Raw genomic sequence first — 14483 nt, 5'->3', positions numbered from 1 at the left:
TCCCTTCTCAAATCAAATGAATCCTCTAATGGAACAACATCTCTCTGGACAGTAGGTATCAACTTCTTTTGCCCTGGCTGAGCCTAATGCTCTCACTGGTCCTCTCCGAACCAGGAGCTGAGCTAAGACTGGCACAGACTGTTTGAGTCCTTGTGATCAGCAAAGGCACAACTCCGTTGTAGGAGGGAGGGGGAGGAAGGTTTGACCCTTCTGGGAGTTGGAGTGGGTTGTCCTGCCAGCAGCACTTTGATGTGAGCTGCTGCCCCGCTGGCCAGGCAGTGTTTGCAGTGGCCACAGTTAAACAGTGACCAGGGCAAATGGTCTCAGCTGTGGCTGCAGAGATAAGAGGGGCTTCCATCAAGGCAAGCTGGCTAAGCTGACCTCAAGTCAGCTTTTCTTCTCTGATTTAGACAGCTCCAAGGAATGCCTCAGGCACAAGCCAGCAGTCATGCTTTGGAGGAGCTGCTGGCTTACATTGCTCAAACCCAGAGAAAAGCTGCCCCTCGGTCTGTAAATTGCAAATTCTTGAGAGTAGTGATTCATGTTCCCCAAAACATGGAACTGTCTTTAAAATCCTCCTTTTATCTTTTTAATCAGGCTTCTTATTGGCATTCTGGTCTCCCAGACAATCTGTTGTGTCCTGAAGCTTAGGGAGAGGCACTCTATAAACCAAGAAACAAGAAATTCTACCATTTACATTTGTGATGAGTGTTATCACCATTTCTGTATCTATTCCAACTGTGATTATGAGTTTTCCTGTCTTAGGAGGAAAAAAATAAAAACACAGAAAAAAAAATGGATGAATGGTAACATACCTTGAACAGAGTTATTCAGACAAAGTTGGGAACAGAACTGAGGACTCTAACATGGGAAAGCCTTGTGTCTTACTTTGGCATGCAGTTTGTTCTGAAGGACAGTGGCTAATAGAAAGTTTCTGTGATTTTCAGCAGCCCAGGGGAGCTCTGCCATTAGTAGCTGCACCACTTGACAAACTTAACCTCTTGCTCTGTGGTCAGAGGCCAATTCTTCAGCCCGACAGTCTCAGACTTTGTACACAATTAAGGTGTCATAGGTGGGGTCAGCAGATGCCAAAAAAAAAAAGGACTGTGGTGGGACTTTTGGCTGGGTGATTGGTTGCCACCAGCAGTTTACTTCCAGAAATGTTCCCAGAAACCAGTGGTGTTTGGGCCTTGTTGCTCCCTGCACAGGCTGATGCTGGGATTGCTTTTGTACATGAAGTGATGAGGATCTGTCAGACTGGAAGGGGCTCAGGTTCTGCCAGTGGTGCTTACGGAAGGGAAGGAATAATTTGATTATTCCCGATTCTCTATAGCTCCTGCTGATTCTCTATAGCTCCTGCTGGCTCAATACATCATCTTGTTCCTTGTAGGTTTTTGGTGAAGGTCACCTGTTAGGGACATGTGTTTTGGCTCCCCACTAGAGGCTCCACCTGCAACCCTCAGGGGAGAGGAGTGGAGAGGAAAAAACACCTCTAGTGCAGCAAATTGCATATATGTTTAAAAATACAAATTGTTCCATCCTGCTTTACAGAAATTGCTCATCTCATGATTACATAGGTCAGTAAAACCATTGTAGGATCTGCTTTTTCACCTTTGCTATTACAGTGTTCTAATTTTTCAACATTAGGAGAAACTTAATATCTACTTTACTGTAGTTTCGTATTTAATCTAGTTCTTATTGCTTCACCATTTACAGTACTGCATTTCTTGCTTTCTGATAGTGGAAATATATTTAGCTCTCTGAAATCTGAATCTGTTCCGCTTACTGCATATAAAACTAATTGAAAAAAGCTGGAAATTCTGATGTAAAAAATTATGCACGTATTTTGTCACAAGAACCATCTATAGATCAAAGACCATTTGTGTTCCTTATTTTTTAAGCTGTATTTTCAAAACTGCTTTTCAAGTCCATCTTCTGCTCCTCCTGGAACCCGTTCTGTCAGCTTTGCCCCATAGACCAAACCCACCCAAACACTTGTGCAGGCCTCGTTGCTGCTGTGGCTAAATAAGGTTTCATGCTGTGGCCATGTTCCAGTGACTCTACTGCCACAAGAGCCAGCACTTGAAAACACTAGAACAGGAGGCAGCCTGGCTTCCTTGTTGCAGTAGAACTGCCTTAAACAGACCATTGCACATGGTCTAGTCATAGACTTCCTTCTAAGCACAAATTTTAAATTCCTCTGGCATGTCTCATGGTTAATACCCTTGTATTTCACAAATTAGCCTTTCCTGTAATCCACTACATGAGCTCACTTCTGTAGCTTCTGAAATGCATTTTGCCCATCTTTCTGCTTAGGTATGTAGACACATTGTTTCCTGACATGGAGTTTTCTGAGTGCATGTTGATATCCAATTCTCCTTGTGGAATGCAGTCTTTGCTCCCCCAAAAGGTGTTTGCTGCCATCAGTGTCATGCAGCTCATGGACATGCTCTGCTGAATGACCAAATCACCAGCAGTGACAAGGAGTAAGAGAATGCTGCTGTATAATCTATAGTTAGGATAACTGTATATTTCTCAGAAGAAAAAAAAAAAAAGCAGAAATAAATTAAATAACCTTGTGAAATACCGTTCCCTTGCTCTAAATATCTTGTAACCACCTACCCTGTTTTTTGGCCTTGATCTCCTAAGCAGTGGTATTTGTGAGGTTGTACTGCATGTCCCCTTCTCTTCATCTTACATTTTGACCTGATGATTACACCTGGCCAATTTTGACAGGGAAAGCGATGCATCAAAAATGTGAAATCCTTGCATGACTTCTGAAACTTGGCTTCCTAGGGCAGAGGACCAAACTAATGTCCTTTGCTAGGCAAAGGCAGCTATTACTGCATCCCTTACAGTGCAGTTCTGAGCTGCACCCAGCATGTGCCACTGCTTGTCCAGCCAAGAGCAGTAGGAAAGGTGAGAGTGGGTTCCATTAGTTCAGTCACCCTCTTGTTTATGCTGTTATTTGAAAGGACAAAAGATAAAAGAAAAGAAACAAACACAAAAGTGCAAGTATTAATGTCTAATTAGTGATTTACTATTGCACTGCCTTTAAACAGGAGACTTGAATCATGGTGCTAACTACAGTGTCTGGCCATTATCCATATGGGACACTGCCAACAGGACTGATACCTTCATCTCCATCACAGGCTAAGAATCATGTTTATTTGCTCATTCTCCAGCCAAACAAATAGGGGATTCTGTCATGCAAAGTGGAACTAACCCAACAATGGAGTCTTTGTCTTCCAGGAGGGCCAGAATGGAGTGTGCTGCCTTGAAACGTTGTCGTTTCAGTGGAAAAAGTGAGTGCAAGTTTATGTCCTTCATGAGTGCTGTAACATGGAAGTAATCATGAATTATCTTGTTATTCCCACATCAGTGTGCATTCAGCCCAAATGTTTTAGGTGGGTTTAAGCCTTTCTTGCTCTCTTGCCATTCTCCCCAAGCATTACAGGAGAAGGAAGAGATGGTCCATGGACTCTAATGGATTAATCAGCTGGTGCTGATGCCGGTGCACTTCTGGGAATGCCAGAAGCAGATGTTTAAACCTCCTGAGAACTGTATTTCCAAACTACAAATCTGCAATTCAGCAACCATTGCAGTCAGTATTAGTAAATATTACTGCTGCTGGAAGGGAGAATCCAGCACCCTCTCATCCTCTGCCCTTTCCCAGAACAGCCCCATCAGGACTGTATAAGTTAACAAGTAACCAGGCATTTTTCCTGAATTATTTTTCAGGAATAGCTGAATCAGTTCCCCAAGTAACACCAAAGCAAGAGAAAGGAATGTTGGGGGGTGATTTTCTCCTTTCAGACTAGTGCAAAGCAGGTACTGAACATGTTCTGAAATGTTCTTCACTTTAATTTAAAGCTGTTTTCCCAAAACGAAACAACCTGTACAGTTTATTAGTCCAAGACACATAGCCCAGTATCAGGGCTGAGAAGCAATTTAGGAAAGAGCCTCTTTCTAGTCAGCAGCAGTAACAGCTCGTAGTTAAGCCCAGACTACTGTGTTTGCTCTGCTCTTAGTCCTGCATTGACATTGGTTACTCTGAAATGTAAGTGAGCAGTGTTGTGTAAATGATCTCCTTTGTTCTGTGTAAGTGTGACTTCCAGCTACTGCTAAAAACTTATTTTGTGATGCAAGCAGACCGTTTTTGTTTTGAGCTAAGAACCTCTTCCTGTGCAGTTTGACTTAAAATAGCTCTTCCTCACTCTCCCACTGCAATGCCTGTGCTTTGCCTGCTACTGCTTTTGCTCAAACTACAAAGTAGGCTCTGGATTAGAGATATTCTACTTTTCTGGGTTTGCTTTATTTGTCACAGGGTTTCTATATGCTCTGATAGGTACCAGAGTTAAGCCAAGAACAATGTTGGTGAAGGTTGGGACTGAAGGCCAAAAACGGAAGTAAATTACAAAAGTGAGCAGGACCCCAGTAAGAGTGGACTGCTGGCAGCCTGTCTCTGCAAATGCAAAAGTGGCTGCTGAGTTATTGTCAGAGCTAGAAAATGTCCTTTGCCCTATTGTGTCAACTCCTCTTTTTTGCTTTCAAGCTGTTACAAGAGCAGAGGGCGCAATTAGCTCCATTAGTCATTTAGCAGATTCAAAATCTGAACGGGTTGGATTTTCCCTATAAATGAGGGGCAGGCAGCAGGACATCATCACACTGAGACTGGAAGCTAGACATAAGAAAAGACTTGAGGGCCTGGCCCTGGAATAAAGTCCAAGCATCTCTGTTGGGCAGCTACAGAGTGCAAAGGGAAAATGAGGTGTCTGGCATTGCCTTGTATCAGGGATGCACTCAGGTCTTTCTGTCCATGCATGTCCCTGGCTTTCCTGCACATTTGCTGCAACATATTAAATCCTACCTCTGTGATGGGGCTCTCCCATGGCTGTAGCCCCCCCAGGGCATTGGTTTGAAGACATTGCACAAAAGAAGGCAGAAGGACATCTCTGGTCCTGCTTGGTGTTTAAAGTCTGACAGCCCTGCTTGACTCTGCTGCTTAGCATTTTTTGCAAAAGTTCTATTTTTCATGTGGAGACTTGCATCTCAGATTTTTTAACTGTTTGTCAACAGTTTGTAACTGTTTTTTATTTGTTTGGGTTTGTTGGTTTTTTTTTAAGTACAGGAGAGAGGATAAGTACCTTGTCCTTTGAGAAGATGGGTAATGAAAGTGTTGGTGGAGCATTCTCATTATTATGTGTATTATGTGAGAAGAGGAAAATAATGCTTTTCTTTCAAAGGTGGGGTTGCCATGGTTCTTTTTTCTACTAGATTAGGCAGGCAGCAGGTTTGTGGAGGTCAAGTCTCTCCTGTCTCTTGGGATGGCACTAAGGCAGAGAGCACCTGGATAGAAAACGTGCATGGCAAACCCTGCTAAAAACATGGAAGAAGGGGCAGGTCAACCAGGCAGAGAGATGGGAGACATGGGCCTCTGCAGCCCAGGCTGGGGTTCCTGGGGCCTGCCTGGTGCACAGAGTGTCCAGCTGCTCTGATTAACCCCATGGTCCCTGCCCATGGTCATCCTCCAGCTCATGCTGGGACCTGAGGCTGTCCACATGCAGGATAGGATGGGTATTTTCTGCCTTTTGTTTTGTGTTTATTAATGCAATTAGCTCAATATTTATTTATTAAGGTACAAAGCTTACTTAAATTCCAAATGTTATGAGACAAAACACTATGAAGAATGAGTTCAATATGTATTCCACATGCTTGTTACAGCAGGCAGGTGAGAATGGTTCATGTGCACGTAGTCTGCAGACCTAAAAGTCTTTTGTTCTTGATAACCAACCTTCTCTGAGACAAAATGAGCTAAGGAAAACAAAGGCAGATAAAAGTGGATACAGTCATACTTGAACATTATTTATTCCTGTTGTGCAATACCTCACAGTAAAACCACCAGTCATAAAGCAGCAGAATTATTTATCTTCATTTCATGGAAGAAAATCATCCTTGGAATCAATTTGGTGTTTCACTTTTTTTCCCTTGTGTTTCCCAGAGAACTAGTGCTGGACAATTTGTTCTCGAGACAGGAAACTCTGTCTGGACATGATGGAGGATGCTTCTTACAACTGTCCCAGCAAAGGGGTGTCAGGCTTGGTACAACTGTTTCCTCAGCTCACTCAGGAAGAATTTTCTCACTCCTTTTAGTCTCATAGCCTTTTACTTTTTGGTGGTGGTGATCATGATTCCAAGCTGTGAAAAACTATTCCACTGGTAGTGGCATGCTCTCTGAAGAGCTGCCACTAAAACCTCTGTGTGCTGGGCAGGCAGGTCACAGGATTATCTTGGTAATCTGTGGCAATACCACCACTCCTCACCTCCTGGGTGCTGTTCCATTCATCAAGCAGTGTTCCCTCAGCCTGTTTCCTAGAGGAAACAAAAATGCAGCAATAATAAGGATATTTTAGCCTTATAACTACAAAGACCCAAATGAGAATAAACTGTCCAGAATCTTGCACAAGAAATGGAGACAAAGGGTACCTGAAAATCTGGAAGTTGCCCACATTGCTTTAGAGATCACTGCCAGCAGCCTACATCTGTGCACCATATGAGCAAGTGAGAAAGTGTCTTTGAGAAGGGCGTAATGTTGGTTCTGTGTCAATAGTGGATCTAGTCCAAGGTACTGAAGCATCTGCTCTATATTTCAGTATTTTATTTCTTACACTTGTAAGGATATTTGAGAAGGTGAGTATCCACACCAAAAAGACTGCATTTGAAATAAAAGCTAAGATGTGGTCACCCCAAGCCAAAATGCTCGCTATGCTAGGAGGTACTTTGGACTCTCCTTCAGGCTACATGTCAGCATTGGAATCACCAAAATGATCACCATATGTAGGTCTGTAAAGCTCTGAAATCAGCTGTGTGGAGAGCAGCTCTGGGATGGTTACTGCTGGCTGGTTAACTGCCAGTGCAGGAGAACTAAATTATTATTGGCTCCCAGTGTGACTCCTATATGCTATTAATTCATTACCTGCTGCTTAATTGCCAGCAGAGTGGAGCAAGTTTCTTCCTTGTCTCAGGGAGTATCACCAAAAGAGGTTTGTCAGTGGAGCCCAATCAGAGAGGCCCACAGGCCATCCTAGATGTGACATAAGTGCACATGGGAAGTGGGGCTTGGAAAGCAACAATTTAATCCATATCCTGTACACTCGCAGAAAATATGGGCTTCTACTGTATGTGACATGGAAGGGAATGAATCACAGCCACAGTTCATCCTTTTCTCTTCTGCAGCTTCTCACTGACCCAACAAGAGGGATTTTCTTTTTCTACATTTACAACATAATTTGCTATGCCTTGGGAGGCGTGAGATGCTCTTTTGTGCTGGGATGTTCTCCCCAGCAGTAGCAGCGGAAGGCAATTACGATGCTGGTGATGTGCTCTCCTTCCCTGAAGAGTTAATGAATTCCATCCTCCTATTGTTGCAGAGTTTCCCCGGGACCTGCAGCAGGGCAGGATCCTCCATGCTCTGCAAAGGGTTTGCTTCCTGGTAACAGAGCAATCCATTAGCTCTTGTAGCTGTTGTTCTTGAACTGAAAGCTCTGTGCTCTAAAGCCCAGCAGGAAGAGATAATTAGCACTAAATTGTGTATTCTGGGCAAAATCCATCCACTTCTGCCAAGATTTCACAAGGTCTCAAATACAGTGGAAATACGTGTGGGGTGGATGCTTTTTGCATAAATGTGGAAGGAAGTGTGCATGATTGCCCTCTTGGTCAGCGCAGCCCAGAAACAGGATCTGGGGTCAGTGGGGTCCGTGCCAGCTCCACACCCTGGGTGAGCTGTGGGTTTGGTGATGAAAGCTCCACCAGGGGATGGGGGGCAGTGCCTGCAGGGACAAGTGGCTGCAGTACCCTGTGGGGGGAAATAGACCCTATTCCAGCCATTCCCCTTGTTCTGCTGCCTTCCTCGGCCTTCCTTTGTGTGTCCTGCTGCCAGCCCTGCTGAGCACTACATTGCTCTTGGTCCTTCAGCAAGGTGGGCTTCTGGATGCCCCAGGCTTCAGTTGGGAGTCTCTGCTGGAGGACAGACAGAAACCCCAGACCCTGCACAGCGCTGTCACTGCAGAACGATGTAATTCTTTATCCATGCACTGGGTACTCCTGTTATATGTGCTTTAATAAGCACTCTGCTGCTCCAACTCTTCTTCCTCTGCTTCACAGCACACACAGTTCAGGTGTTTGGCCACAAAATGGATTTTGGCCATTTTCTCCTAGGAAGTGTCACCTGAGTCCAGCTGCTGGTCCAGGAAGATGCAGGTTTTGTGTAGGTCCTGTGTCATACCTGGCAGCCCTGGCAGGTGCACACTGAAGATGCCCATGTTGGAAATGCCTCCAACACTGGGTGTCCAGGCCATGTCTCCAAGGGCCAGCAGTCACTCCTCAGACTGGGGCTGTGTCCCACAGCTCATCTCAGCTTCATTGCAGCACTTCAGGGCTAAACCATGCAATATCCCAGACAACTGGGTATGTTCAAAAGCAGTTGGTTGTGATGAATGCTGGCCAAACAACTGGATCCTGACAGGAGTCTTGCAGGATTCTGGTCTGAGGAAGCTCTGGCTCAGATAGATAAAAGATCTGACAATGCTCTAACAGGTGGTCTTAATTTGCACAGTCCTGCTGTACCAAACCTTACCAAACAAAAGCAGAGAGTGGAAGACATCACATTTCACATCACCAGTTTACAATGGGTAGAAAGAGGTCAGGCTTCTGCTAGTTTTAAGTTTTCCTCATCTTCCCATTTCCACACAGAAAATGCCCACACAATTCATCAGCCTTTTGGCTAGGATTGCATCTCCCAAACTTTTGGGCTTTCATATGCAAATCTTTGAACCTTGACCATCCATTTTCCTTAACACATGATGCTGTGAACTGGACACCAGACTATGCAGAGAATGCACCGGTGCCAATTAGACCACAATAAATTCTTCTGTGTTTTACATGAAACACACTCACAGGTGTGTGTCCCAGGATGGCATTTGCCTTCTCTTTTGTTGTGGGCAGACAATACCAAACATTCAATCAGTTGCTGGATCTCTGAAGACTGTGGGTCCCTTTCTGTACATTCTGCACTGCCTGGCAGGTCACTCTTGATGAGGGCCACAGGTTGGGCTTGTTTGTTGGTAACTTTTGCATTTGACATTTCCCTCTTAAGTGTTTTTTACTGGCATCTATTTGATTTCTGACCATACCTCAGGGGTTTTCAGAATCAATTTCAATTCAAACCTTGTCTTCCTGTAGGAAATGGTACAAGATGGCTTTTGGACAAGATGATAATTTATCTTAGTTTGGGCACTAAAAGAGTAGTGAATCTTGGCTACATGGACTTATGCTTGACAGGCTGGAGAATTAGTTAACTCAAAAGGTTTTAACATTTCGATAAATTACTATTGGTTTCCCGTCTTTATTAGATGTCATAATGATATGGATATTCAGATTTAAAAGTGTAGAGATTGCTCACTGCATTGCGAGCTGCTCCCATGTCCCTGGCTACAGCCACTTTCTCTATAACTGCTTTATTCTGCCCCTGCTAAGAACTGGCTGTGATGTGGCCTGGAAGCTCAGTTCTGCACTAGGTTTTCCATTCAGGCTACTGGGGCAGTATGGGAGGGGTGAGCACTGCCAAGGCACAGTGGGATCTGTTGGAGCACCCAGCATGGAGCAGGTCACTTTGCAATGTGCCCAAAATGCTCAAAACAACAAAGGCTAAGTTTGGCCTGGTGTGCAATCTCATAGAGCTTAGCAGATCCTGGCACAGCCAGGTGAGCACAGCCTGGTTCACCCCCCAGCCTCAAGGCTGAGTCCCAGGCCAGGCCTGGGCAGGGGTCACTCTGCCATTCGGGTACTCCATCGTGCCACTGAGCAACTGGCAAAGAGCTTTCTGGCATTCCAATGTCAAATGTATCATGATTAGATCAGAGTGTGCTGTGAGGTTTCTTGTTTTCACAGGTGATACATAATGTTAAATGCCAGCTATGGCTTTCATAATAGCTTTGGACCACTGCCTTTGCCTACCCTGTGCCAGACTTGTGACAAACCTTGTTTGAAGATTATTTAATCCTCACAATATAACAATGAAATATTGACTTAAATAAAAAAAAGGCAGCCCACAGTCCGTTTTCTGACTAATTTAACATCTTTCTTGATGTTTAATATAGACTCTTTCCCACTAGTTTCTATGCAAGTGTGTTTTCAGGAAGTGTTTTCATTCTCATTGAGGAAAATGAATTAAACTGAGAGGATGTACAAACATGAGTATCCAGCAAAAGGTTACTGCTTCAATCCCAGCAGGGTTATTTGTGTAACATTCCTGCAAAATTAGACATTGAGTTTATTATGGAACCAGGATTTTTTGGTTTTCTTTTCTATTGAAAGCCATAAAAAATGAAGTTATAAGAGACTTTGCTCTGGAAAAGCAGTAAGGAAGAGGCAAAGAAGCTTGGCAGCAGATGTGTCAGGTGCTGTAAACCCAGGGTGTGCTGTTAGTTCAAAGGACCTGAGATGGTCTTCCAGCAAGGCAAGAGCAAGCACAGATCTTCAGAACTATTACTGTGGCAACGTTGACTACAAAGGTGCTGACTGGTCTTGCAAAGGGTTATCAAGGCTTTCTGTGGAGCATCAGATATGGGACTATTGTTGAATTTGTAAGGACTAGAAACCTCACATCCCTTTGAACATATGATGCTGAGTGCAACTCTCATTATTACTAAATAGATCTCTTTCCAGTTACTGATTGCTTATGGTGCTGGGTGGCTCTGGATGCCTCAGAAACATTTTTATGAAGATTTTTTTGTTTTGTTTCCTATACCTATATGCACTTCCCTTCCCTCTCCATTTCCTAAAATAATTCCTGTAGGATTAACAGCACCTACATGTTGGATTTGCAGCACCTGCTCTCAGATGGACTGTGAGTGTGTTCCACAACATAAGCAATTCTGCTGCAGAAAGAAAAGATGAGAAAAGGGGCTTAACTGGGCCCTTCATGGCTTCTAGAAACACCTGAGTCTTTGGACAATAATCCCCAAATGAAGCAGGTGCAATTGGTATGACAAGTAAGACCTTCCGCCGGTGACAAGATTTGTCATCATTCATATGACAAATCCTCATGAATGAATGTATGAATAAGGAAGATGGCAGGTCACTTTAACACCCCGTCTGTGTCCTGGTTTCTGCGAGGAAAAGGTGCTGCCTTTGCCTGGACCCTTGGGGTGTTGATGGACAGGCTGAGCTGTCCCCACAGGGGAGCCTGTCTGGGAAGAGCAGGTGATGATGTAGCTGTGGGCAGCAGCAGCTTCAGCATGTCTACAATCCTTCCCTCAAAGCTCAGAGTGATCTGCAGAGATCCACGTTCACATTCACCACTGGTTATTTGTGCAGCAGAGTTGTGTCTCATTCCTTCCTGTACCTGAGCTCCTGAGGAACAACTCTGGCTCCTGGGTTCTGGCTGAGAACTTCCCCCTCCTCTGCCCCTTCCATCCTCCTCCCTCCATCAGCTTCTTCCAGCCTTGCTGGCATTTGGAGCTCTTGGAAGGAGTGGTGCTTTGTTTAACTCTCATAACCTTTTCTGCCTGAAAATTAAAAAAGAAGGAAAAAAAATTAATGTTTTGAGTAAACACACTAAACAGTTTTGAACCCCAGAGCTAAGCTGTGTCTCAAAATTAATTATATTTCTCTATAAAGAACTGCAGTAGGTCAAAGGACATGGTGAAGTAATACATTATGGGGAAGCTGACAGAAGAACAGTAAGTTTGGGCTAAAGTGAAATTTTTTTTGCTTTGCTGGCTCTTGGTATGGAGCCAATAACAACAGAACAGGAGCTGTCTTGAAATGACCATGGAGAGCAGGTGTCCTGCTCTCTATGTTGGGACATGGAAATAATACAGACAGTGTTGGAACTACTGAAAATAATACTCTGAGTTACAGCACTTCTGTTCAATGTCTAATAATTACAATAGTAATAGTAATAGTAATAGTAATAGTAATAGTAATAGTAATAATACTTGCCCTTTGTGGGATGCATGAGCACTGAAATAGTGTTTTATTAGCAATCACTTTGCCTCCCTGGGAAGAGTCATATGGGACCCCCTCCATTCCACATGGAAACAAGGAAGTATCTTTTGCTTCAATGCAAGTTTTGGGGTTTGGAATATGCAACCTGTTGAAGAGTCAGGAGCTCAAAGCCATCAGAATTAAGAAGTTTTCCTCTCTCCAGAGAGCCACACAGGCATCTGCTACCTACCAGCGCTTCTGACAGCAGCTCTTTTTGTTCCCCATTTTACACGCTGTTTCACTGCAGCTCACATTCCCAGAACCAGGAGTTGTGTCCCCAATTTCCAGGGGAACAGGAACTGTTCTTACAACCTCAGTCTGTGTTGCCTGCTCCATAAATCCAGGAAAAATGTTCTATTGTGCTTAAAACCCTTTCACTCTCCTACCAGTCAGTAATCTTTTACTTACTTTTCATTAAGTAAAAGCCCTGTGTACAGATCCTGAAGGGAGATGAGCACCTGGAGGCCTCTTGAAGCCAACAGGAGTTGCTTGCAAGGGCTAAAGACCTCTCAGGATTTGACTGTGAGGGCTTAACAATCCACCCTCTGACAGGTTTTTTATTTCCCCTCAGTGTCTGTTATTTTAGACCCTGTACTTGCTGCAGCATGTGTTTCTCCTCCAGAGCCATGGCATAAAAAACTGCTTTGATTCCTGATACAGCTTCAGCTGGCTCCTCACACCACGCTGCTGAAAGATGAATTAGAAATGGTTTCTCCATGCTGCAGGCACGGCCCAGTGCACCCAGCTCACCCCCAGCCCACATCTGGGCAGGCAAAAGGAGTGAGATGAAAGACAGCACCAGAAACTGCAGGGGCAAGGGAAAGCTTTCTACTCAGATTAAGCTTTGGTGGCTTTTTGCAACAGTCAAACCAAAAACATTAAGTCCTTGTACTGTAACAGTGAGATTTGTACCTGTATTTATGCCAGGGACTGTAACACTACATGGGTTGCAAGCTTTCTCCCTAAGTACATAACCTCATTGCTGGGTAGAGGCAAGAAAAAAAACTACCTTATTTCATGTAAGTGAAGCTTAGACATTCCTCTGAAACATTGAACACCAAATATTGCTAGGAAAGAGCCCCTGGGCTGGGTTGTTTTTCATGAATGGTGTGGCAAACCATTATTTCTGAAGCAGAAAAGGGCTCACATAAGCAGGTGTGCTGCATTTAATGGAGGTTATATAGTATCAAGTGGCTGAAGGGAAAAGATGGATTGATATCTTGCTGGTTAGTGTTATGGGGGGGTTGATAAATGTTATTGATATGGCAATTTTTCTCTGAAGACTACATTATTAAATAAGTCTGGTGCTAATTGCATGACAGAATTGTATTAGTCATAACAAGATCCTCTGCGACATTTTTTAAGTCGCAGAGGATCTTGTGCTAAGTGCTCTTCCAAATGAGATTAAAAATATGCAGAGGAAAACACAAAAAGTTATTCAATTTCATGTCACCTCTGTTTTGGTTTTGTTTTGTTTTCTTTTACAGGAGACAGAAGCACTATAAGGGAAACCTATGAAGACACATAATTTTTGCTAAGAAATGAACTGAAATGATCTGCTAATGTGGGGGTAAGGAGGATAGCATGTGGTCAGTGTCAGAAATAAAAAGGTAAGAGGCAATGCTACACAGGATAAATAATAAGCCCAGAGAGACATATTGGAAGAATAATTACATCAAAGCCAGACGAGTCCAAGTGTGTGTCACTGCTGAGGGCAGGGCAGGGCAGGACGCAGGTGGGGTGCTCCAGTTTCCCAGGCAATAGATTCATCTGTGACAACCACTGAAATCTGCCAAGACCAGAGCATTGTTGGAACTTAAAAGTCACAAGCTTCCCCCATTCTTCTAATCTAATATGCCTTTGAGCATAAGATGCAAGAGGGAGGGGGGAAAATGGGAGGAGTCCTTTGAGTGGCAGGTGCACAGGCAGATGGAAAAGCCTGAGCTGGAGGGAGCAGGAAAGGTCCCTAAAAAGGTGACAAAAATTCCTGAGAAAATAAAATCAATTAGGACCAAGAAGAGAGCTGAACTACTGCCTCTCAGGGTGATTTGAAAAATCAAACCAGGACATGTTAACATGCAAAATCTGTGATGGAGTGAGGGAGAGTGTAGGGAAAGGAAAAGAAAACCTGGCACGAGGAAGAACAGGTGGGGATTGAGGATAAGCTCCTTTCCCTTGGCTGTATCCTGCCACCTTGGTGGGTGTCAGGTCTGAGTCAAAGAGCACCAGCAGGATTCAAAGTGTGTGTGTCAGGTATGGGGTGGTGCTGGGCAGGTGCAGAGGGCAGTCAGAGCACAGCATCACCAAGAGGGGAAGGGATGGTTGGTGGCTGGTGAGGAATATGAGAAGCCAGAGGCAAAGAGCATAGCTGGAGAGAGGGGGAGAGAGGCTCTCAGGAGGGAAAGCCTTTTCTGCTAGGACAATTGTCCATGGGG

General features: G+C 44.1%; 1 long non-coding RNA gene across 1 annotated transcript in view; it reads right to left on the bottom strand.

Annotated features, from left to right (window-relative positions):
- Positions 1-5580: 5580 nt before the first annotated feature.
- Positions 5581-14483, bottom strand: part of LOC140682588 (uncharacterized) — a 49866-nt gene continuing 40963 nt past the window's right edge. The window contains exon 2 of the long non-coding RNA XR_012054452.1: positions 5581-11567. This is a non-coding gene — a long non-coding RNA (uncharacterized lncRNA). The remainder of the gene's footprint in view (positions 11568-14483) is intronic.

Source organism: Taeniopygia guttata, chromosome 2, assembly GCF_048771995.1.
Source record: "Taeniopygia guttata chromosome 2, bTaeGut7.mat, whole genome shotgun sequence".
In the NCBI taxonomy this organism is placed as follows: domain Eukaryota; kingdom Metazoa; phylum Chordata; class Aves; order Passeriformes; family Estrildidae; genus Taeniopygia; species Taeniopygia guttata.
Note: the sequence above shows the minus strand (reverse complement) of the source record. Positions and strands in the feature narration are given on the sequence as shown.